The sequence below is a fragment of the Lacerta agilis genome, chromosome 18, assembly GCF_009819535.1.
Source record: "Lacerta agilis isolate rLacAgi1 chromosome 18, rLacAgi1.pri, whole genome shotgun sequence".
In the NCBI taxonomy this organism is placed as follows: Eukaryota; Metazoa; Chordata; class Lepidosauria; order Squamata; family Lacertidae; genus Lacerta; species Lacerta agilis.
Window position 1 is genome coordinate 8,097,567 of NC_046329.1, and position 22,546 is coordinate 8,120,112.

Sequence of the window (22,546 nt, forward strand, 5' to 3'; positions counted from 1 at the left end):
TTAACCTGAAGCACCACTTTAGCTAATGGGGCCTCCCGCTGCCGCTGTGCGGCCAGAGCACGATTTCTGTTCTTATCCTGAAGCAAAGTTCTTAACCTGAAGCGTTATTTCTGGGTTAGCGGAGTCCGTAACCTGAAGCGTATGTAACCCGAGGTACCACTGTATATCTGAGTTTCTAATAATGAAAAGATGAGGTGTCAAAGACAGACAGAGAGAGGGGGTTAATTTCACAAACTTTTGCCTCTTCCACACTAAGTGGTTTCATCCCCCTGGCGTGCGGCCCCCGACAGATCACTGCTAACAGACTCTGTCCCCCAGGAGGGAATACGCCTTCCAACCTTACTCAACAGGACAAACTTTCCTGAGAGCCAGCTAGCCTGATTTCCTACAGGTCCACTCCTCTCACCTGTGTAGGAAAGTGATTACTTCTATTGTGCCTTGGTTCATACACCGAAGAAGGCCGTCTGGAAGTCACCGTCCCCCCGCTCGCTGCTGTGAACCACATGCACCCCCAAGCTTAGCACTATGCCCAGAGTCCTTTGCCAACGCTCAGCATTTCCAGCTTCGAGGCATAGAATCGCAGAACTGTCGCTAGGATTTTGCTAGCACAAAGGTGGAAACAAGAAGAATTACCGACGAAAGAAGAATGGACAGTGAAACTGATGGAATATGCAGAACTGGATAAAACGACGGGAAGAATCCGGGAACAGCGGGACCAGAAATTCATCAAAGACTGGTTAAAGTTTACGAACTATTTTAAAGACAATTTTGCAATTGAATACGCCAATAGGACTTCAAGAAGTGTTGTAGTTAATGTGTAGAAATATTGTTGTGAGTATGGTAGTTAGAGTATGCATGAGATTTATGATAATGTAAGCAATGGTTGATTAAAGAAGTATAATACTAAGATATAATTTTGAAAGCCATGTGGAAGGTCTGAGGGAAGCCACGGCTATGTTAGCCAAATTGGAAAATGTATATGAATGTATGTTTGATTTTTTTGTTGTAGTATAAAATAATAAAAATTACTATAAAAAAAGAATCGCAGAACTGTCGAGCCGGAAGGGACACCGAGGGTCATCCAGTCCAACCCCCTGCGGTGCAGGAACCTTTTGCCTAACATGGGGCTCGAACCCACGACCCCGAGAGTGAGTGCCTCGTGCTCTACCGGACTGGAATTGGAGCTGGGGAAATGGTGAGAGAGGGGAGGAGGAGGACACCAAATAATTCAAGGTATGGGAAGCTTTAAATCTCTCGCTTGGCTTTCTTCCTAAGCAAGCGACACATGCCTTGTCCTTTACGAGCAAGGCCATCTCCTTTTTTACGACGCCGTTAAAAGAACGTAGCTAAAAGATACTAGCTGTCTAAAAGGTGTCAGTCTGCGCTCTTGAAAGACGTCCAGGCGTTCCCAGCTGCTGGGGCCGCCGATGTCCTTTCTCATTACTTTAGAACCATAGAACTTGTAAAGCCGGAAAGGAACCCCGAGGGTCCTCTATTCTGACCCCCTGCGGTGCAGGAATCTTTCGCCCGGCGTGGGACTGGAACCCACAACCCTGAGATCAAGAGCCTCGTGCTCTGCAGACTGAGCGATATCGACACTTTATAAGAACTGAAAGGGTCCATGTGCTATTCTCCGTGTTCCCTTCGGCGGCAGCAAGGAAAGAGTCCCTGGAGGAGGGCAGCAGAAAGTCCCTCCCCAATTGTCGCCTGCTCTGACTGGCAGCAGCTCTCCCAGAACCGTGGGGTCTTCCCTGTCAACTGCTCTGCAGTCCCCTTAAAAAAAATAATCTGGAGATGCCATGGAGTAGAAGGTAGAATGGAGGTAGAATTTGGCATCATTGGATGGGCGGGGGGAGAAATCTGAGCATTTTTTAAAAAATGCTCAAGTTTCTAGCCCTCAAGCTGCTAGGACGATATACCTGCAGCGTGGAATCTCACAAAAGAGGAGGCCCGTTCTTTTTTCTCTTTTCCTTTGAATAGATTATGCAAAACCACCGTATAGAGGCAATTGTTCTGCATAATTCATGCAGGACGAAGAAGCGGAAAGAGACATATCTCTCTGTGCAGACAGCGGTTCGAGAAAGGTGAACTCAGACTTATGGTAGATTCCTGCCCCCGCCCCCTCTCAAAGGTGGCCAGAAGGTGGTGCCCTTTATAGAACCACAGAACTGGCTGTGATGGGCTCGGACTCGGAACCAGAGGAGTCTGAAGTCTGCACAGCACCCTCTGCCCCAGACATCGCCTGAACCAAGTATGGGGCCTGATCCCGAAGAGCCCCAGTCTGCACAGATTCCCCTGCAGCAAACACCAGCCGGGCCGAGTCAGGGGCCTGAGCCTGATGCGGAGAATACCTCCTTGCCATCAGCTGGGCCATCACTTACAGCTGTTCCACTACCGGTTTGGTCAGGGGAGGTTGAGTCCAGTAACCCACCGGCGTCTCCCAAGCTGAAGACTCAGGTCTGAGAGGAGAGTACCCGAGTACTCGCAGGAGGAGGGCTCGCCTTCAGGCGAGACATGGTGGCGAGTCGCCAGGGGATAGGGACCAGCCGTTACCTCGTCAGAGATAAAAGGCTGTCGGACCCCGCCCCCAGGTGGCAGGAGCAACATTGCTGTAAGCCAGATCCTGCCCGTGTTCCTGTACCTGACCTTGCCTGGTTTCCTGCCTTGACTCCTTTGGACTGACTTCTCACCGACTCTTCGAACTCCGGACCGGACTTGGACCTCGCTTCCCGGATACCCTTGGGCCAGCACACTGTCAAGCTGGAAGGGATCCCCAAGGGAACCTCAACTAAAGCATTCAAGACAGGTGACCCATCTCTTTATCTCTTCTTCTTCTATACCACAACCTTCCTCCACAAGGGGTGTCGCACACGGTCCTGCCCCTGCTTGCCTCCTCACAACAACCCTGCGAGGTAGGGCAGAGAGCAGGGGTGGGGTAACTTTTTCTCAGGCTGAGGGCCGCATTCCCCACCAGGGGGACCCCATACCAGTGGCTGGCAGGGCCAGAGGGAAAAGTAGTGCAATGAACGCAGATCTCACTTTTTTGTACCGTAGGCTTGTTTCTAAACACACAAGCTTCTCTACCCTCCATCTAAGCCAACAAAGAGTCCCAAAACACGTTCCAGCCAGGCCAAAACACTAAAGGAGAGTCCACTGGCTTCCTAGAGTCCTTCTGCTGGGGGGTAGCTCTATAAATGCAGGAACCAGACTTATTGCTCCATTGTAAAAAAAGTAACAGTAAAGGGTAAAGGACCCCTGGACAGTTAAGTCCAGGCAAAGGTGACTATGGGGTTGTGGTGCTCATCTCGCTTTCAGGCTGAGGGAGCCAGCATTTGTCCACAGACAGCTTTCCGGGTCCATGTGGCCAGCAGGACTGAACCGCTTCTGGCGCAACGGGACACCGTGGCGGAAACCAGAGCGCACGGAAACGCCGTTTACCTTCCCGCCGCAGCGGTACCTATTTATCTACTTGCGCCGGCGTGCTTTTGAACTGCTAGGTTGGCAAGAGCTGGGACAGAGCAACGGGAGCTCACCCCGTCGCGGGGATTCGAACCGGCAACCTTCCAATCGGCAAGCCCAAGAGGCTCAGTGGTTTAGACCACAGCAGCACCCACATCCATCGAGGCCAATACTGTCAACACGGCCTGCAGGGGCTCCCCTCTCTTGCAGACCCGGAGTCTCTCCCTGCCCTGCCTGGAGAGGCCAAGGATTGAGGCTGGGGCCTTCCGCACGCATAGCAGATGTTCTGCCACAGAGTTGTGCCGATCCAATGGAGCTTCCGTGTTCCATGGCAGCGTACCTGAAAAGGGCAGGTGCAAAAGGCAAATGGGGTAGGCCTGTATACTTTCCGTATCTGTGAATTTCTCAGCAGCTTGAGATGGTCAGAAAAGTGAAACGAGGCAGATTCTTGGTCCCGTCCTTGCAATTCTTTATTTCTGCACCTGCAATGGAGTCTTTTTTTTTTAGGCACTACTTCTACTTTTTAAAATGGGTTTGCTCCTCCTTCCCCTTCCCCCCTCCTTTTCCCAACTTTGCAAGAGCTTTTGATAGGAAATCTGCAGCCGGCGATTCCCGTAAGAGCAGCTTAAACTGGGCTTCCTTTACTTACGTTTTACGAAGGGTAACATATTATGAAGAGTATAAAATCAATAGCGCAGAGGGAGAGGGAGAGAGAGAGAGAAAGGAAAAAGAGCCCTCCCTGTATTATCAGCTTTGCCACCCGCTCCTGGAACACTTAAGATTCTCCATTTAGGGTGAACCTTCCTTCAACAGAGAAAACTCGCTCCGGTTGAGAAAGAGAAAGTTTGCCTGGTTATACTGGAGGCGAGCAAAGCAGACAGATTCCAGAAACAGCAGCCAGGGGTGTGCGGGCGGCAAATAAAAATTCCATTTCAAGTTTCTAGCCCTCAAGCTGGAAAGGGAACCGAGAAAGTATATTATCAGCAACAGCCGGAGGAAATGCCAGAATCTCGTGGTAGACAAAGTTTCTGAAGCTGAGGCGAGTAGGATTTTGCTTTGACCTGCAAGCTGAGCAAATTCGCGCAATTTATTCTACCTTTTCCAAAGACAACAGGAGACATTAGCTAGCTTGCTCTTGTGTGCAGCGTGCCAACATTCGGGGCAGAGGGGAAAGAGAATAAAAAGAAAAGAACCCACTGTTTTAATTCCCTAGGCCCGGTCGCTTGGAGAAAAGGCCTCGCTCGCCACGGAAGCTTCCAGGAGAGCCAGTGTGGTGTAGTGGTTAAGAGCGGTAGACTCGTAATCTGGTGAACTGGGTTCGCATCTCCGCTCCTCCACATGTAGCTACTGGGTGACCATGGGCTAGTCACACTTCTCTGAAGTCTCTCAGCCCCACTCGTCTCACAGAGTGTTTGTTGTGGGGGAGGAAGGGAAAGGAGAATGTTAGCCGCTTTGAGACTCCTTCGGGTAGTGATAAAGTGGGATATCAAATCCAAACTCCTCCTCCTTCTTCTTCTTCCTCAGGCAGGAAGCACAGAACCATCACTTCCTTCTATGCTCCAAATGCATTTTGAATAATTATCTCCCCCATTCAGGTTGGCAGCCGTCCCTGCCTCCTGCAGGAGGGGGTTCCACAGTTTAACTCGGCGCTGCGTGAAAAAGGACATTTTTCCGCCACGATAAATCGGATGCCCTTTATAATTTTACGAACGTCTTCCTCGCCCACCCGCAAAACTGCAAAGTCCCAAACGCTGCAACCTCGGTTGCCCTTTATGGAACCTTTTCCCACTCTACAAAATATCCCTTTTGAGGAGAGGTGACCACAGGGCCGTCTCAAAGGGATCGTGCGCCCTGGCGCGACGATCCCTCGGCGCCCCCGGTGGGCCGCCTCTCCGCCCACCTCCCTCCCGCGCTGGCCGCCCCTCGGGAGGGGGGGTGGGCGAGCGGGGGATGGGGGCGTGGCGCTGCAAGCCGGCCACCCTCCGGCGCCCCAGCTGGAGCGCTGGGAAGGGCACGCAAAGCCCCGCGCTGCTCCAGCGCCACGTCCATCATCCCCGAGGGGCGGTCAGCGCGGGAGGGAGGCGGGCGAGCGGGGGGTGAGGGGCGTGGCGCTGGAGCGGCGCAGAGCTTTGCGCGCCCTTCCCAGCACTCCAGCTGGGACTCCGGAGGGTGGCCGGCTTGCAGCGCCACGCCCCTCATCCCCCACTCGCCCACCTCCCTCCCGCGCTGGCCGCCCCTCGGGGGATGATGGACGTGGCGCTGGAGCAGTGCGGGGCTTTGCGCGCCCTTCCCAGCGCTCCAGCTGGGGCTCCGGAGGGTGGCCGGCTTGCAGTGCCAGGCCCCTCATCCCCCGCCCCATAGGGGCGGGGGCAGGTTGGGGAGGGGGCGCCCGGTATGCCGGCGGGCTCGCGGGGGCGCCCCTGGGGGGCCTGGCGCCCTGGTGCACCGCGCCACCTGCCCCTATGAATGAGACGGCTCTGGGTGACCAGAACGGCCCACAACAACATTGCAAACACGGTTGCGCCACAAGCTTGTATAAGGGCCTTAATGACATCAGCGCTTTCACTTTCATTTCCTTTCCTAACGATCCCTAGTGTGGAATTTGCTTTTTTTCACAACTGCCACACACTGGGCAGAAATCTACACACACATACATACACACACTTGCCCCAACATCACTCTGAACTGTGTAGACAAGTGGCTTTCAACCATTGTGCCATGGCACCCTGGGGTGCCTCAAAGGATGGTGAGGGGTGCCGCGGGCAACCCTGGCCTCTGTCCCTCTTTCCTTCCCTCCCTCCTCTGATGCCCTCTCATGTCTCTGCCTCCCAAAGGCTTGCATGGCTGTTTGTTGCAGCAGCCCTGGCTGCAAGCTCCCCGGGCGAATGGTGCCCCTGGGGCTGGCCAGGGGGTGCTGGGTGCCAGGGGCTGAGGCGGCCACGGAGTAAGCAAGCAAGCGGGCGAGGGAGCCCAGCCAGCCAGCCTACCAGCCCTTGCTGTTGGGAATGGGCAGACAAGTGGGAGGCCGGGCAGCCAGGTAGGCACCACGCTGGCATTTCTTGTGCTTGCTGTGTGTGAGGCCTGCCTGGGAGCTGAGTGCCCAGTGCCAAAGTGGAGCCTTTCTGCCATGCAGGCCTGGCAGCGCCCGCTGCTGTCCCCCGAGGTAAGGTGCTGGCCTCTGGCCAGTCTCCACTGGGCCACTAAGGCTGGGGGAAATCCTCTTCCCAGGCCCCTGTGGGGCAGTGCAAGGAGGCACCTCTCTTTGGGGGCAGCTCAGAGACCAGGGGCAGTGGATAGCGGCTGCTCGGAGGACTCCCAAGGAGAGGGGTGAGGAGAGGAGGCTGGGGGAACACTCCACAAGGGAGGGTGTTCGGAAAAGGGTGAGGGGCTACCAGCTCTGCAGGGAAGGGGGGGCATAACTGGACTCCTGAGCCCCACAGGGGTGCCGCAGAAAAAGAATGTATTTGGGCAAGGGAGCCGTGGACTCAAAAAGACTGAAAACCTCTGGCCATTTTGCTCAGTTCGGAGAGCTCTCTGAAATCTCTTTTTGCTTTAGCTGCCCTGAACGGTTGCAGGGACGCTTCCTAGACACCCGAAATGCTTCTCCGGCCGTGAGAACGGAGCAGTCAGCCTCCCGAGCAGCGAGACTCTTGCTGAGCCAGCGTTCCCTAACCAGCGCACCGAAATATGATCCCTCCGGGGCAATATCCGATTGCCCAGTGTGCGTTTAGAGGGGTGGCCCAGCAGCTTCCAAAGAGGCAGCGTTTAATTATCAGAGCTGATAAGCTCTCAGCCGGCTCTGATAGATGGGACCACGGGCAGAGTGACGGTAAAAAAAAAAACATGCTGCGAACCCGAAGGGTCAGGGTGGGGAGTAGTGATTTATACGTTCTGAAAAGGCACGTGGTACAGCTCTTTCCCCAAGGGCCGGGCCGTTTCAGAGAACGCGGTTGGCGGGAAACCGAAGTTTTAGTGCTTCGCCAGCAGTACGCGGAGCAGGGAATACTTGCCTCACCTGTGGGAGGATCCCGGAGCCGCAGAGTTGGAAGGGGACCCCCAAAGGTCATCCACTCCAACCCCCTTCCAATGCAGGAACCTCAACTAAAGCACCCAAGACAGGTGGGCTCATCTCTTTACCTGTTCCTTCTTTTATACCCCAACCTTCCTCCAAGGTGTGGCGCACACGGTCCTGCCCTTGCTTGCCTCCTCGCAAGAACCCTGCGAGGTAGGCCAGGGGGTACAGCAGGGCTGGGGGACTTTTTCTCAAGCTGAGGGCCGCATTCCCCACCAGGTGGAATGGCAGGGCCAGAGGGGAAAGTGGGTAGGTGCAATGAAGGCAATCTCACTTTTGTACAGAAGGCTAGTTTCTAAACACACAACCCTCTCTATTCTCCATCCAAGTCAACAAAGAGGGTCTTATAGTCTAACCCCCCCCCCCCCACACACACACCATGTAGGAATCCCAACTAAACATATTCCAGCTTCCATCTGGGAAAGGCTTGTTAGGTCCACCCAGGTGACATGGGAAAGGGGGTAGCGTTCACACATGCACTGCTACATAGAAGGGGGGGCGTGGATCGGTGACAGAGCACAGCTTCGTACACAGAAAGCCCCAGGTTCAAAGCCCCTGGCATCTCCAGTTCTGACTCGATACAAGGCACTTTCCTGTGTACCTATGTAAAGCAGTGCTTTATTCCGAGTAATGAGGACTATCGTCTTGCTTTGTTTTTAGGGAAAGGAGCGTTGCTCAGTGGCGGAACATCTGCCTTGCATGCAGAAGGACGCAGGATTCAATCCACGATAGCTCAACCCCAGGTAAGGCTGCGAAACGCACCCCACCCCCACAAACCTGGAAGCTGCTGCTGCTAGTCGGTGCGGACAGTATCGAGCTAGATGGACCATTCATCTGACCCGGGAGAAGGCAGCTTCCTGCCTCCACCGAGGTAAGTCTTGAAGACCCAAATCGTTTTACTTCTGGTGCAACCTGAAGTCTCAGGGCGTTTTGCATCAACTAAAAATATACTTTTAAGAAGGGGGGGGGGACAATCAATAAACCATGAAACAGACGCAATAAAACCATAATACATTGCAGCTAAGAATTGCATCTGCGGGGAGGGCGACCAAGAATTCATAGGTCAGGATATAAGGATAAACGTCAAGAAGAACTTTCAGGCGGCAACAGCTGCTCGGCGGCAGAACAGATACCCTCGAAAGGTTGCAAGCAGAGGTTGGATGGCCGTCTGTCCTTTCGCTGGGATCCCTGCATTGCGGGGGTAGGACCGGATGACCCTCGGGGGGTCCCCTTCCAATGCTGCGATCCCGTGATTCTTATGAGGAGGGTGCCCCCTTTTCTAAATCCCGCACAAAGGGCAAATGAGCAACCTCAATTGGCAACGTGGCTTTTACCCGTCACCCACCAGTGCCCAAGCCTACAAGCGCTGCCAGCGATGTCCTCATCTGCTACAAGCTCTAACCGGTCGCTCGTTTTGCTGAGAAAGCAGCTTGAGAAAAAGGTCTCTGTGCCTCCATCTCCCTGGCCCTGTCGGCAGAGGAACCTAGGAGAATCGCCCGCCCCCAACGCAATACTCTTCAATATACAGGTGTTCCCGGAGATGACTTTCTAGCTAGGGTGGATTTGATTTAAATCAAATCGATTTAAATAACTAGTCAGGCTGGAAGGCTGGAAGGACAGATCCTGAAGCTGAGGCTTCAAGACTTTGGCCACCTCATGAAAAGGGAAGACTCCCTAGAAAAGACCCTGATGTTGGGGAAGACGGAGGGCACAAGGAGAAGGGGACGACAGAGGACGAGATGGTTGGACAGTGTTCTCGAAGCTATTAACATGAGTCTGACCAAACTGTGGGAGGCAGTGGAGGATAGGAGTGCCTGGTGTGCTCTGGTCCATGGGGTCACGAAGAGTCGGACAAGACTGAACAACTGAACAACAACTGCAGTCACACATACAATACATCAATCAGTAGCTGAATTGGGTTCCACACAGTCACAAAAACAACACAAAAAGAGCAGCAAAAACGCAAAATAAATAGCAAAAACAGACAGACATCAGCGTAGCACTCAAAACGGTGCACGTTCGGCTTCCGAAAAACATTCGCAAACCGAAACACTTACTTCCGGTTACAGGTAGGTAGCCGTGTTGGTCTGCCATTGTCGAAACAAAAGAAAAAAATTAAGAAATTCCTTCCGTAGCACCTTAGAGACCAACTAGGTTTGTTCTTGGTATGAGCTTTTGTGTGCATGCACACTTCTTCAGATACCTGAAGCCTTGGATGACACAGAGCCTCCGGGAAGATTTCCGCTGGCTGATAACTATGGCCCGCAGTCAGATCTTATCTGGGATGTTGTAGCCACACATTTCTGACTGGCTGTGACTACGATTCCATGTATCCAAAGAAGTGTGCATGCACACGAAAGCTCATACCAAGAACAAACTTAGTTGGTCTTTAAGGTGCTACTGGAAGGATATCTTTTAAAAAAATTATTTTGTTTCGACTTACTTCCGGGTTTGCAGTGTTTGGGTTCCAAGTTGTTTGAGTACCAAGGTGTTTGAGAATCAAGGTACCACTGTATCCTTCTTAAACTGTGGCACCCAGAACTGGACGCAGGACTCCAGGTGGGAAGGGGGGTATCTGACCAAGGCAGAATAAAGTGGTACTATTGCTTCCCTTGATCCGGACTCTATAACAAGTTTTATAGTTTTTAAGCCAGGCATAGGCAAACTTGGCCCTCCAGATGTTTTGAGACTACAATTCCCATCATCCCTGACCACTGGTCCTGTTAGCTAAGGGTGATGGGAGTTGTAGTCCCAAAACATCTGGAGGGCCGAGTTTCCCTATGCCTGTTTTAAGCCAACCAGCCAGGAGATTTCCACTCAAAATTTGACTACAGAGGAAAAACCACCGGACGCTGCCTCTTCAACCTACAAAAACGGTAAGAGCAGACGACTAACAAGAAGTCATGCAGGCATGCAACTTTCAAGGATGGCCCTCAAGGATGGTCTCTTCCAACTCTATGATTCTATAAGCCTTTGGCTTCCTCAAGGCAACTTCTCTGTTTGCAGAGGAGCGAAATGGGAACGGAGAAACAAATTATTTTACCGGTGCCAGGCTCGACGCTGCTCAATTTTGGGTTGGCTACTCAAGGATGAGCTTTTTGCTCTTTCGTGAGTTTCTACCAGAGGCCCCGCGAAGATGCAAAATGGCATTTGCAAACTTCGCGACCCAGCCTTGGATGACACAGAGCCTCCAGGAAGATTTCCGCTGGCTGGTAACTATGGCCCGTAGTCAGATCTTATCTGGGATGTTGTAGCCACACATTTCTGACTGGCTGTGGCTACGATTCCATGTCAGGACAGAAAACCCACAGAATGCGTTGCTGGGCGATGAGATCTGACTTCCTGGAAATCCCAGCTCTCTTTAAAAATAGTCCCTAGCTGAATGGCTCCTGATCAAGAATACTGAGCCAGTGGATTTCCTGCATCGGGCAACACAGCTGGACTTGGCAAGCTTGGATACCATTTTGGGGGGAACCAACAAGCACGACTCAGGCACAAGAGCGACTCTCTCCTCTCCTGTGGTTTCCAGCAACTGGGAACCAGAACTACTCTCGAGGGCAGAGACACAGCACAGCCAGAGTGGCAAGTAGCCCTCGATAGTCCTCTTCTCCTCCATGAATTTGCTCAGTCTTCTTTTAAAGCCATCCAAGGCCATCATTGCCTACTGTGGGAGGGAGTTCCACAGTTTAACTCTCTCTGGGGCCTCAGGCAGAGAGAAGTCTCTCCCCTTTCCGTGCTTAGCTTGAGATGGAATCGCAGGGCCCTTGGCTTTTGAAGCAGGTACTCTGCCAGTGGGGCTTAGGCCCATCCCCGAGTAACCTCCTTGGCCCCGAGGTTGCCGGCCGCGGCTTTCCGAAGAGAGGTGGCCAAGCACCGCCATGGTGCCGAACCGCCCCGAGGCCAGCTTCGCCCACCTTGCGGAGCCAGGGGAACCCACGGCGCTTCCCACAGACACAGGTGCACCAGAAGCGGAGAGGAAAACGCTCCTTTTTAACATGCAAGCGGCACTATGCCAAAAGATCTGCCCTCCCGCCCAGCTGCTCCGAACTAAAAACCACTTCCTCAATCGCGTAAACCCACTGCTTGCTACTCCCTTCCCACCAGCTGATAAACAAAAATAAAGGGGGAAGAAAGTGTTTCGAAAGGAGAGAGAATGTGCTGGATCAGACCAGAGGCCCGGGAGGGGGGAGTTGTCATCTGCCAGGAATGCTCTCGCATTGTAAGGGGGTGGGACTAGATAATGCTCAGCATCCCTTCCAACTCTAAGATTCTATGACTTATAGATGAGGCCAATGGCCCACCTAGTCTAGCATCCTGTTCTCACAGCGGCCGACGAGATGCCCCAATGGGGAACCCCAAAACCCGAGCGCAAGAGCATCTCTCCCCTTCCTTTGGCTTCCAGCAACTGGGATTCAGGAGCATCGCTGGTTTAAGGAGCCATTTGGCGCCTAGCTTGTACAGGTGAAACTCGAAAAATTAGAATATCGTGGAAAGGTTCATTTTTTTCAGTAATTCAACTTAAAAGGTGAAACTAATATATGAGATAGACTCACGACATGCAAAGCGAGATATGTGTCAAGCCTTTATTTGTTATAATTGTGATGATTATGGCGTACAGCTGATGAGAACCCCAAATTAACAATCTCAACTTTGGGGTTCTCATCAGCTGCACGTCATAATCATCACAATTATAACAAGCAAAGGCTTGACATATCTCGCTTTGCATGTCAAATATATTAAACTCCAGTATCTAATGGAAACAATTGCTTACCTGAATGGACTTTTCCACGATATTCTAATTTTTCGAGTTTCACCTGTATACTGTATACCTGAGTTCCTAACACTGCCAACAGCACCGGAGGAGACCGAGCTGCCCGGAGACCACCACGAATCAGCCCATTCCTTTCTCTCTCGCTATTTGAAAAAAGTCATCTAAGGTAGCGACAATCGCAAACATGCCCTGGCAGCCAACCCCGTCAGTTAATTGCCTGTTATTTTAAAAGCACACTTCCTTCTGCATGCCCTGATCTCGCTGCCAATCAACCACATCAAGAGGTTCCCGCAACTTTCCAGGATTATGCCATGGCGGGAGGACAATTCAGTTCCAGTGAGTCAGCCCCCGCCAGACCACACCCCATCTGGTGTTTCCCTTTATCGAGTACCCTATCACCTTTGTTTATCCATTCCTTATTCTCTGTTTCGGTCGCGCAAACCCAAAGCAGAATGCCCAGAGAAAAATCTTGCTTCCCTGTGCCCTACAAATGCCCTACTTCCGTACATCAGTTAGCAGTCGCTGCGAGGTTCGCACCTAGAGGATTCCTACCAGGGTGTATTTGATTTAAATCAAATCGATTTAAATCACTAGTCAGTAAGAATTGATTTAAATCATATATATTTTTACAGAAAGACTCATTCTTGCTGGTATCATCTTAATACTTACAACCAGGCGAACGTTTCATTTTTGGAATAATAAATTTTCAGAGTAGTTTTTACAGTTATGTCAAAAATTACTGATTTGGCTATACTATTAGAAATACATAGACTGATAATTATGAAATTATTGCGAAGTTTAATAAGTTAACTGTTTATATTTGGACAACATTTCTGCTGTTCTTCATTGGAAGGAGAAAAATAATCATTTCCTTAATAACAATCTATTTAACTAAAACAATAACATTGCAGTGTATGTATCCATGTTTGTTAAGTGATGTGGTTAAACAATTAAAAAACACACCTCAAGACTAAGCTTTTTAGCACACATGAAAAACTTTTTTTTAAAATCCTTATTTCCTGATGAACAGCCTTTTGACTATAATGTAGCTTAAAACAGAAAACTGTCTTTAGAAAGGTTTTTCCTCCAAAAGCATTTTATTTTAAAAATATGATTTAAATTTTTTAAAAAACCTATTTAAATATTTTTTATTTTTAAAAAACATTGATTTTTATCCACCCTGATTCCTACATAACAAGCAGGTCCCTTGCAAGATCAAGTCCACAGGCATCGCTTTTTTGTCAGGATTCCCATCTGCAGACAAGATACCCAAGCCCAAGACTTCATGCCTTGCAGCAGCATTTAAATCCTAAACGCCTCCCTACACTTTTCTTTGTTAAGGCAAACATCAATTCTGGCGGGCACTAAAAGTCACAGCGGGTGAGCTTTATCCGAAGACAGGGCACTTAAGTTTTATTGGGGGGGGGGGCAGGGCCAGCAGATTCTCAGCCAAGCTAGTTTTTCACACCAAGCCGCATAAGTAGAAGAAGAAGAGTTTAGATTTGATATCCCACTTTATCACTACCCGAAGGAGTCTCAGAGCAGCTCACATTCTCCTTTCCCTTCCTCCCCAACAACAAACACTCTGTGAGGTGAGTGGGGCTGAGAGACTTCAGAGAGAAGTGTGATTAGCCCAAGGCCACCCAGCAGCTGCATGTGGAAGAGCAGAGACGCGAACCCGGTTCACCAGATTACGAGTCTACCACTCTTAACCACTACACCGCACTTTGGGTTTCTTCGCCCCACAATGGAATCGCTACAGTAGGCAGTGGGTTTCTGAGGGTAAGCGCCCAGGATGTCGACACTTTCCGCGCAAGCAAATTTATTTCGCACAATTCATATGCTGCTTGGTGGGTTTTTAAAAACAAAAACAAAAAACAAACAAACCTCAAAGTGGTTTGCAAAAAAGACAAGAAGGTAGAATCAATGATAAGCTAAGATTATATAGATGTTCTGCATGTCTGGGGTAGGCTTGCCTAAACAAAAATGTGTTTAGCAAGTGCCCAAAAGAGAACAGGAAAGGCGCTTGTCAATAGGCAGGGAGTTCCATAGTGAAGAACCTCAACACAGGTTCAAATTATCAGAGAGGAGGACCAACACCAGACCAGTGCAGTGTTAGAAATCGGGCTTCCGGTTTGGTGCCGGATAATGGCGGAGTGGAGCTGAATCAGCTCCTGTCCCCGGGGGGTTTTAGGGGTCTCCTTGTCTGCGCCAAGGGCCCCTTAAAGCCACGGGAAGAGCGTCCCGTGGACCGCGGCCTCGTGGGTCCCAGACGTGCCGTCTCTGCTCTTGATTGACCCTCGTAAGGGGGGGAAATCAAGCGAGCGGAGCTCCGACACGGGACTGGAGAGGCGGATGCACCCCCCCAGGAGATCAAAGCAGCGATTCTGCCAGACCTGAGCACCGAGCTTTTCCTGCTAACTTCAAAGAAAAAAGAAGAACCCCGGCTGCTGTAAGTACGGGACTAATTGGATTTACATTTGAATAATTGGCAACCGGGAGGGATGTCAAAAGGAAGCCCGTCCCTCTCCTTTGTTGTGCAGAGGAGGTAATTAAGTCTCAAGTGGCTGCAGCTGCATCACTAGATACAATGTTGCTACGAAGCACTTTGACAGAGAAGTGGATTAAATCCCTGTGAGGGGATTGAAGACTTTGGAAATATCTCTTCTGTGGCTTTTGGAATTGTTCTTGGCACCCTGTCTCAGGGAAAATGGCGCTGGAAAACTAGTACGCAAGATGGAAAATTACTGATATCTGACACCCTTTGTCTTCTCCAACCATGCTTGCTTTCGCTTTTAAACTGATTCTAGATCCGGGTATTACCCAGGAACAAAGAACAATCCTTCTGCAATTGGAGTTTGTGAATCGGAAAATGGACTGGCTAGGGCGCAATTTCAAAGAAATTTGTTGTGGAGCAGGAGAGACCAGCCAGATTTGGGAGAATTTTGATAACTTGGAAGCAGACTTCTCCAGGGAACTGGGGGAGGTGCTGCAGAAATGGGACGAATTGATTCAGCAACCCCAGGTAAATGGACGGCCCTGGTGTAGTGAGAGACGCAGGGCTGATGTTTTGACTGGAGCTACAAGATTCAGTCTCTGGAGTGGGAGTCCAGAGATGAAGATGAGAAGATTTTTGAAGACACAAGTGGAAGGAAATCAAAATTGCGAAATGGAGTTGCTGGGAGAGGAGAGTTGGTGCCTCTTGAGGCGCCCAAGGAGGAGATTTATAAACTATAAGATGATACTGAACAAGGATAACAGAGGGGAATGTAAAGATGAATGGTGGGGGGGCATGGGAGAGAGCAGAAAAATGGTGAGAAGGGGAATAGGGTGAAAATGATAAAAATTGAATTAGGATGGATTTATGGTACCCTGAAGATAGTGTGTTAAGACTTTAGGATTTTGATGTTAAGTTTTAAGATTTTGATGTCACGATTTTGGGAATTTTGAATTAGTGAAGAGATATGTAACTGACTAATAGCAGCAGCTTAAGTGAAAAGAAGTATAAGATTGATTTAAGAATTATTTCATGAAATTATAAGATGTTAAGTTTTTATGATAGTATAAAAGGTTGGATAATGAATTGTAATGTTAAAAATGGATGTTACCAAAGTATATTAGTATGGAAGGCAGAGGAGGGAAAGCGGGGGAGGTCCCTTTAGAAGATCAGAAACTAGATTTCGTTAAGTAGTAAGAGATAGATTGGTGTTCCAGTTTAGGTATGTATTGGTTTTGGTTTTGTTTTAATTGTTCTCTTTGTCGAATGTGTTTATGTAATGTGTTTTTTACTGTGTTAATGTTGGTGTTTATGTTATGTTATGTCTTTCTCTTGTTTTATCGGAAAATAATAAAAATCTTATAAAAAAAAAAAAGAAATCGGCCAGGCGCCAGGTACGTTTTGTGACTGGCGCGGGTCCAATTGCGACCACATGGAGATCTCTGGATTCTGGGTTGATGACTGGGGGGAAGCCAAACATCCCTTAGAGAAGGATCTGAAATATTTTCCTTGATGGTTGGATTGGATTCATTTTTATTGTTTTATTTGACGTTTCCAATGCGCTGCAAACCACATTGCAATTTGTTCTTTAAAACATATAGAAAGGAAATGAACAACAACAAACTTCATTGCACACACACATACACACAAAAAACAACCCAGTGCCTAGACATTCAGTTGTGCTGTGTGACCTGAACCTAGGTTTAAGGTGTCATTTGGCAACTGCATTATATATCTGAGTTTCTAACACTGGACCGCTGGTACCTTCATTTACAGAACACTGCGATTATGGGGTGGGGAGAAACCATGCAAGATCTGAAATCCAGAAAAGGATTATCAGCACCAGGCTCCCTCAGGTTTGACATTCTTTTTGTCTAATCTTCTTTTAAAGGCATCCCGGATGGTGGTCATCAGCTGCCTCCCGCAGGAGAACATGAAAAAGACTTCTTTCGATCCCATCTTGAATCGCTCAATGCTCAGCTCCACTGGATGGCCGCGAGTTCTGCCCTACACGATTCTGCAAACTTTAGTCATGCCGCCACTTCCTCGACTTTTCCATCGTTCGAGCTCCGGTTGCAAATACTGTCGCCAGAGCGGGATGAAGCCAGGGAATGAGAATCACAGGACCGTAGAATTGTGGAGTTGGAAGGGACCCCCGGGGAACATCCTGCAATGCAGGAATCTCAACTAAAGTATCCATGACAGAGTCAGGTGGGCAGCGTACAATTAATACAGAGAGGTCACGTCATTGCTGCTAGCACAGCTGTTCCGACTTCACCCCCGGAGGCGTGCGCCATTGTCTCTCGAGACCGACAGATGCCAACAGGACGTAACACATAAATGCAGCTCCCTGGCCTGAAACCCTGGAGAGTCGCATCCTGTCAGTACAGATGTTTCTGAGCTGGATGTGCCATGAGATTAAGAACATGAGACTCTTAATCTCAAGGCCCTGGGTTCGAGCTCCGGGTTGAGCAAAAGATTCCTGCATTGCAGGGGGTTGGACTGGACGAGCCTTGGGGTCCCTTCCAACGCTACAGATTCTCCTTTGGGGGATAGGACAGTCTCCTACATTCCTATTTATTTCATTCAAAGCCACGAGGACTGGAGTCTGGCTCCGTTCTGTAGCTCCGGGGCGGGCCACCTGCTTTGAATGCAGAAGGTACCGGGTTCAATTTCCCGGGAGGGCTGGGGAAAGAACCTGCTGCATGAAGACCTGGCGAGCCGCTGCCAGCCAGGGCAGGCAATACTGAACTAAATGGACCAAACGGCTCTGGCTCGACAGCAAGTGGCATCGGAAAAAGCTCCCAGGTGCCTGGAATCCCCCACATTCTGAAAAGCTGGGTACGAACCCCCAGAACCTGCCACTGAGTAGTTCTAACCCACGCCAATATCCCAAAGAAAAATGCATACCGTCGGTTTCCTAGGTTGCCTCGGCTGTTTCACGAAAGCCGAGCCGAGCCCAAACATCCCCGCAGCCACCGAGATCCGTGAGCCCAGACAGCGCAAGGGATCCCTCCCCGTGTGCCGCTCCTCCTGGAACCTGATTTTCGGTTGGGGCAGGCAGCTCAGAGCTTCTCCCGAGCGTATCGGGGCCTCCTTGCCAAAGACAACATTCAACACACCTGACCCGCCTTCAAAGTAGTCCCCCTCCGCACACCTCCCGAGCCTCAATGATTCTTTTGCAACGAAACCTTCCAAGGGAGTTGTCAGCAGCTAGGCGCTCGGCTCCCTGGGCCATGAAGAAAAGAAACCTTGGGTAATCTCCGTTCCCAGTGTCGTGCAGAGAAGGCCTCCCTCTGGCAAGAGAAAAGAGGTATGCCTAGTTTGCTGAAAAATCCAGGGTTTCTCCGTGCCCTGCCCTAGGGCTGAACAGAGCCAGATTTGCTGGTTTTGCTGACAGCGGCGTCAAACCCTCGCAGGGAGAAGAGTCAGATAAGAGGTGATGACTTGATTTTCTAAAGAAGACGCACGATGGGTTCAGGCGTGACGAGAAGCCACAGGGACCCCAGCGCCTAATCCCGGCTACGTGGAGTTTGGCTTCAAGTTCCTTCGTGTCGAAGCAAGGGCGCAGGCTCAGAAACACTCGTCAGCATTTGTGATATCCCAGGGGTCCCGAGTTCCAATCCCACTCTGCTCACTGGGCAATCCTTGGTCAGCTTCCTACACTCAGCCTAACCTACCTCGCAGGGTTGTTTGGAGGACATTATTAAGGTTTGTTTACTGCCCTTCATCACAAGATCTCTGGGTGGTTCAAAACACAAGCACATGGTCAAAATGAAAGTAACAACAAACCCCCTCCCACAAATGCATTTAAAAGGATGTAGTATATGTACGGTGTAGAAGTAGAGCCTTAGAGAACCAAAAAAATGCAAAATACAGTCGTAACTCGGAAGTCGAACGGAATCCGTTCCGGAAGTCCGTTCGACTTCCAAAACGTTCGGAAACCAAAGCGCAGCTTCTGATTGGCTGCAGGAAGCTCCTGCAGCCAATTGGCGGCTGCGGAAGCCCCGCCAGACGTTCAGGTTCCAAAGAACGTTCGCAAACCAGAACACTCACTTCTGGGAGGTTTGCGGTGTTCAGGAAGAGCAAGGTATGACTGTACTAACAGTTAAGAACAATATAAAACAGCCCCACCCCAAATAAACAATATCCCCCACCCACCCAGTTACAACACCATCCCCATTAAGACTACGATGTTAGTACAAGTGGGCTGGCTCACGCCCTCGCTCCACCTCCAAAGGGACGGCCCCCTTTGGTGTCTCCCCCCTGCGCATGGATTGTAAACAGAGAACCATGCACGTCGCCCTGACCTCACAGAATAATAGAATGGCAGAGCTGGAAAGGGGTATCAAGGGTCATCTAGTCCAACCCCCTAAAACAGAGGAAGAGCAATATATACAAGGCAACTCAGAAGGAAAGAAAACATCCCAGGAAGGAGGCTCATGAACCAGAAGAAAGAGGCAAAAGTACATCTTCAGACTTAACATAATTAGCTTAAGGGACTCACTGCCACAATAGAGGCACCAACATGTCACTCGGGCAGCTTTCTATATTCCTATATACTTTTCAGATTTATGCATGACTGGTTTTACAATCATTTCGACATTTCAAAACTCGGCTTCCTTCCCCCACTTTCTGCGGCTCCTTAAATTTATTAATACCTTCTGCATATCCAAATTAACTTAGCTGGTTCATTTATTCATCTTCCTTTAAATATATACCCTTTTTGAAACTGCAGGTTATTACAATAATCCTGCCGAGGTTTCAATCTGTTTGCAATTTATCTGTGGCTTTCTATATTCCTGTGCCTCCTAATGCTGTCCGCACGGCTCGGCTATAAGGGAGCCTAGCAAGCTTAAGCCTTCCAGGCTGGAAGGCAAAACTGGGGCAGCGTCACAGAATCATAGCACACTGGAAGGGACCCCAAGGGTCATCTGGCCCAACCCCCTGCAATGCAGGAATGTCAGCAGTCCCTGTTTCAAAATCTGGGCCACGCAGATGCCAAAGCATGTCGCAACAGCACAGGAAGAGGTCAGGAGTTTGCGGCACGCCTGGTGTCCCCGCATGGCAAATCAGTGTTTGAAAGAGCTGGCCTGCCACACCCCAGAGCCAGCTGCCTTCAGGGTATCAGGCTGCTACCAGCGCTCGGGCACACCCTTGGCCCCGAGGGGGTGTTGTGGGCGCCTTTTAAGGAAGGTGCTCCAGGAAATGATTCAGAACAGCTGCACTTACTAGAGGGGTGCTAATTCATTGGAGATTTCCAACCAATTAATCACCGTACCTTTCAAAAAAAGGGGGAAGAAACGAAAAGGGATCTCAAATGAGGAGCCATGGGGCAGGGGAGAAATGGCAGGAAAGTATGTACAGCGGGGAGCAAACCCTCCTGGCAAATCTAACTCTTACCAAGGTGGAGGCAAGGGGTGCAGTTGAGTGGGAGAGCATGAGCTTTGCTCAAACGTGGTCCCAGGTTCGAATCCCCAGTATCTCCAGGTAGGCCAGGGAAATGCTCTGGATTTGAAATCCTAGAAAGCCACAGCTGATCAGTGCAGAGAACACCGAGCTAAGTCAGCTTCAGGGAGCCCTGTCTTCTACATGCAGCGCAGGTGCTCCGCCGCAGAGCTACAGCCTTCTCTTGGAGAAGGAAGTAGACGAGGGGAAGAAAGGGCCGCAAGAAAGAAGAGTCGTGTGTTTCTTTAAGGAAGGAGAAGTGGTATCTTCGCTATCCTGACAGGCGGAAGGGGGGCTCCCGTGCTTGGGGAGGGCAACGCAAACTCCTTCCCCTGTCCAGCTGGCTTCCAGAAACTCAGGGCCAGGCCAAGTATGGGCAAACAGTGGGGTTGGATTAGATGACTCTTGGGGTCCCTTCCAACTCTACAATTCTAGGATTCTATGAAGGAAGCCTGTTGCCCCCTCCCATCCCAGTTACTGGAGGGGGTTGTCAAACTACTGTAGTTAAAACAAAATAAAAAATAAAATTCCTTCCAGTAGCACCTTAGAGACCAACTAAGTTTGTTCTTAGTATGAGCTTTCGTGTGCATGCACACTTCTTCAGATACTGTAGTTAAGACCCTGCTTTTGCTTCCCGACCCCTCTGTAGAAGATTTTTTTTTTTTTGCTTTTTTAAAAATACATACATATGATGCAACAACACACACCAACAGGTGTGTATTCCATTTCCAAAGAAGCAGCTTTATCCCCCAAGTCCTCCACGGAGGTCCCTTGACCACCAAATAGCCCCCCCCCCTCCAATTTGGGGAGAAGCAAGAGGAAACGGAGAGAACCACAAGGGGAAGCAGGAAGGAGCATACACACAAATGAAACAGGGGGTGCTGGTGAACAGTGATTTGTGAACAGAAACAAGTGAAAATTTGTGAAGAGGTAGAATAAAACTTCTCCGGCTCGACCCTCCCGCCACCACAACACCATCTACCGGCCGGAACAACCATGAAAGCAGTGTAAACCGTCCCAGCTTCCTCCATAGGGAGCTCCTGGGAGCTGTAGTTCATGACGGGTGAGTCAGTAGGAGACCCCCCCCCAAAAAAAAACTACAAAGGTTTAACAACCCACCTCTCTTCTCAGGGACCTTTGGGAAAAGTAGAACTGCGGGGGGGGGGGAGCGGGTCTTCTAACAACTCTCAGCACTCATATCAAACTACAGTTCCCAACTCTTTTCGGGGAGGGAGCAGGAAAGCAGTGGCTGTTTAAAGTGGGACGGATTGCTTTAGAGGCAGGTAAAAGGTAAAGGACCCCTGGACGGTTAAGTTACAGTGCAAATGGGGGTGTCTCTCTCACACACACCCTCCTTTGGGGAATGAACTCGTCCCACGCTTCCCATAGGGAAAGCAGAAAGCCATAGGAGGAAGGCCCCCCACCAACCCAAAACCAAGCCACCTTTAAGAGGGGTAGGAGAGGGACTCCCTTGGGCTCCCCCACCCACCCCCCAAAAAACACACAACCCCCAAATTGCTCCCTCCTTGGAACTTCTTGGAATAACCTCCCCCCCCCCAAAAAAAAGAAGAGTGGTGGGGGGAGAAGGGAAACGAAGAGGGGGGGCTGCCTTCCAGCTGCCAATCAACCCCCTCCCCATGGGCACTCAAAGAGGACCCGAGAGAGGACCAGGGTTTGGGGGAAGGGGGGGCAAGTAGGGGAGGACAGACACCCCCTCCCCAATAAAAGTTGGGAGTTGAGGAGGCTGGACTGGGGGGTGTAATGACGTCAGTGAAGGGGAGTGGCTTGAGAAGGGATGGAAAGGGGAGCAGCGAAGGGGCGCAGGGAGCGGGAAGGTGGGGGGCTGGGTTGAGGGGGCGTTGCTGACGTCACTGGAGGGGGAGGGGCCGAGGGGGAGGGGAGGGGGTCGCTCTCACCTTGACTTCGCCCTCCTCCTCCCGTACTAACACGCGTGAAGGCCGGCGAGCGAGGAGGGAGGGACGGAGGCGAGGAGCGAGGCCAGGCGGCCGTCGCCGCCGCCGCTTCAGCCCGGGCTCAGGGCTCCCGGCTCCCCTCGGCTTGCTGGCTTGGGCTCTCGCCGACTTCCGGGTTCGCCATCTTGGAGGAGGCGGGCGCGGACTTCCGGTCCGGAAAAGGGAGCGGGAGGGAGGGGGCGAAGGGAGCGGCCGTCGAGCTGTGACGACACTTCCGGGTTCGCGACAACAACCCCTTCCTCCCTTCTCGGGACATGCTGTCGCTTCTCCTGCTTAGGAGGAAGCTGGGGGAGGCGGGAGGCGCTTGGTTTTTTTTTTTTAAATAA

At 50.7% G+C, this 22,546-nt stretch overlaps 1 protein-coding gene across 1 annotated transcript in view; it reads right to left on the reverse strand.

Moving 5' to 3' along the window:
* SBNO2 (strawberry notch homolog 2) overlaps window positions 1-22,269 on the reverse strand; it is an 86,781-nt gene extending 64,512 nt beyond the window's left edge. The window contains exon 1 of the mRNA XM_033136504.1: window positions 22,164-22,269. The gene's annotated coding sequence lies outside the window, so the exon portion shown is untranslated. The remainder of the gene's footprint in view (window positions 1-22,163) is intronic.
* Window positions 22,270-22,546: the final 277 nt, after the last annotated feature.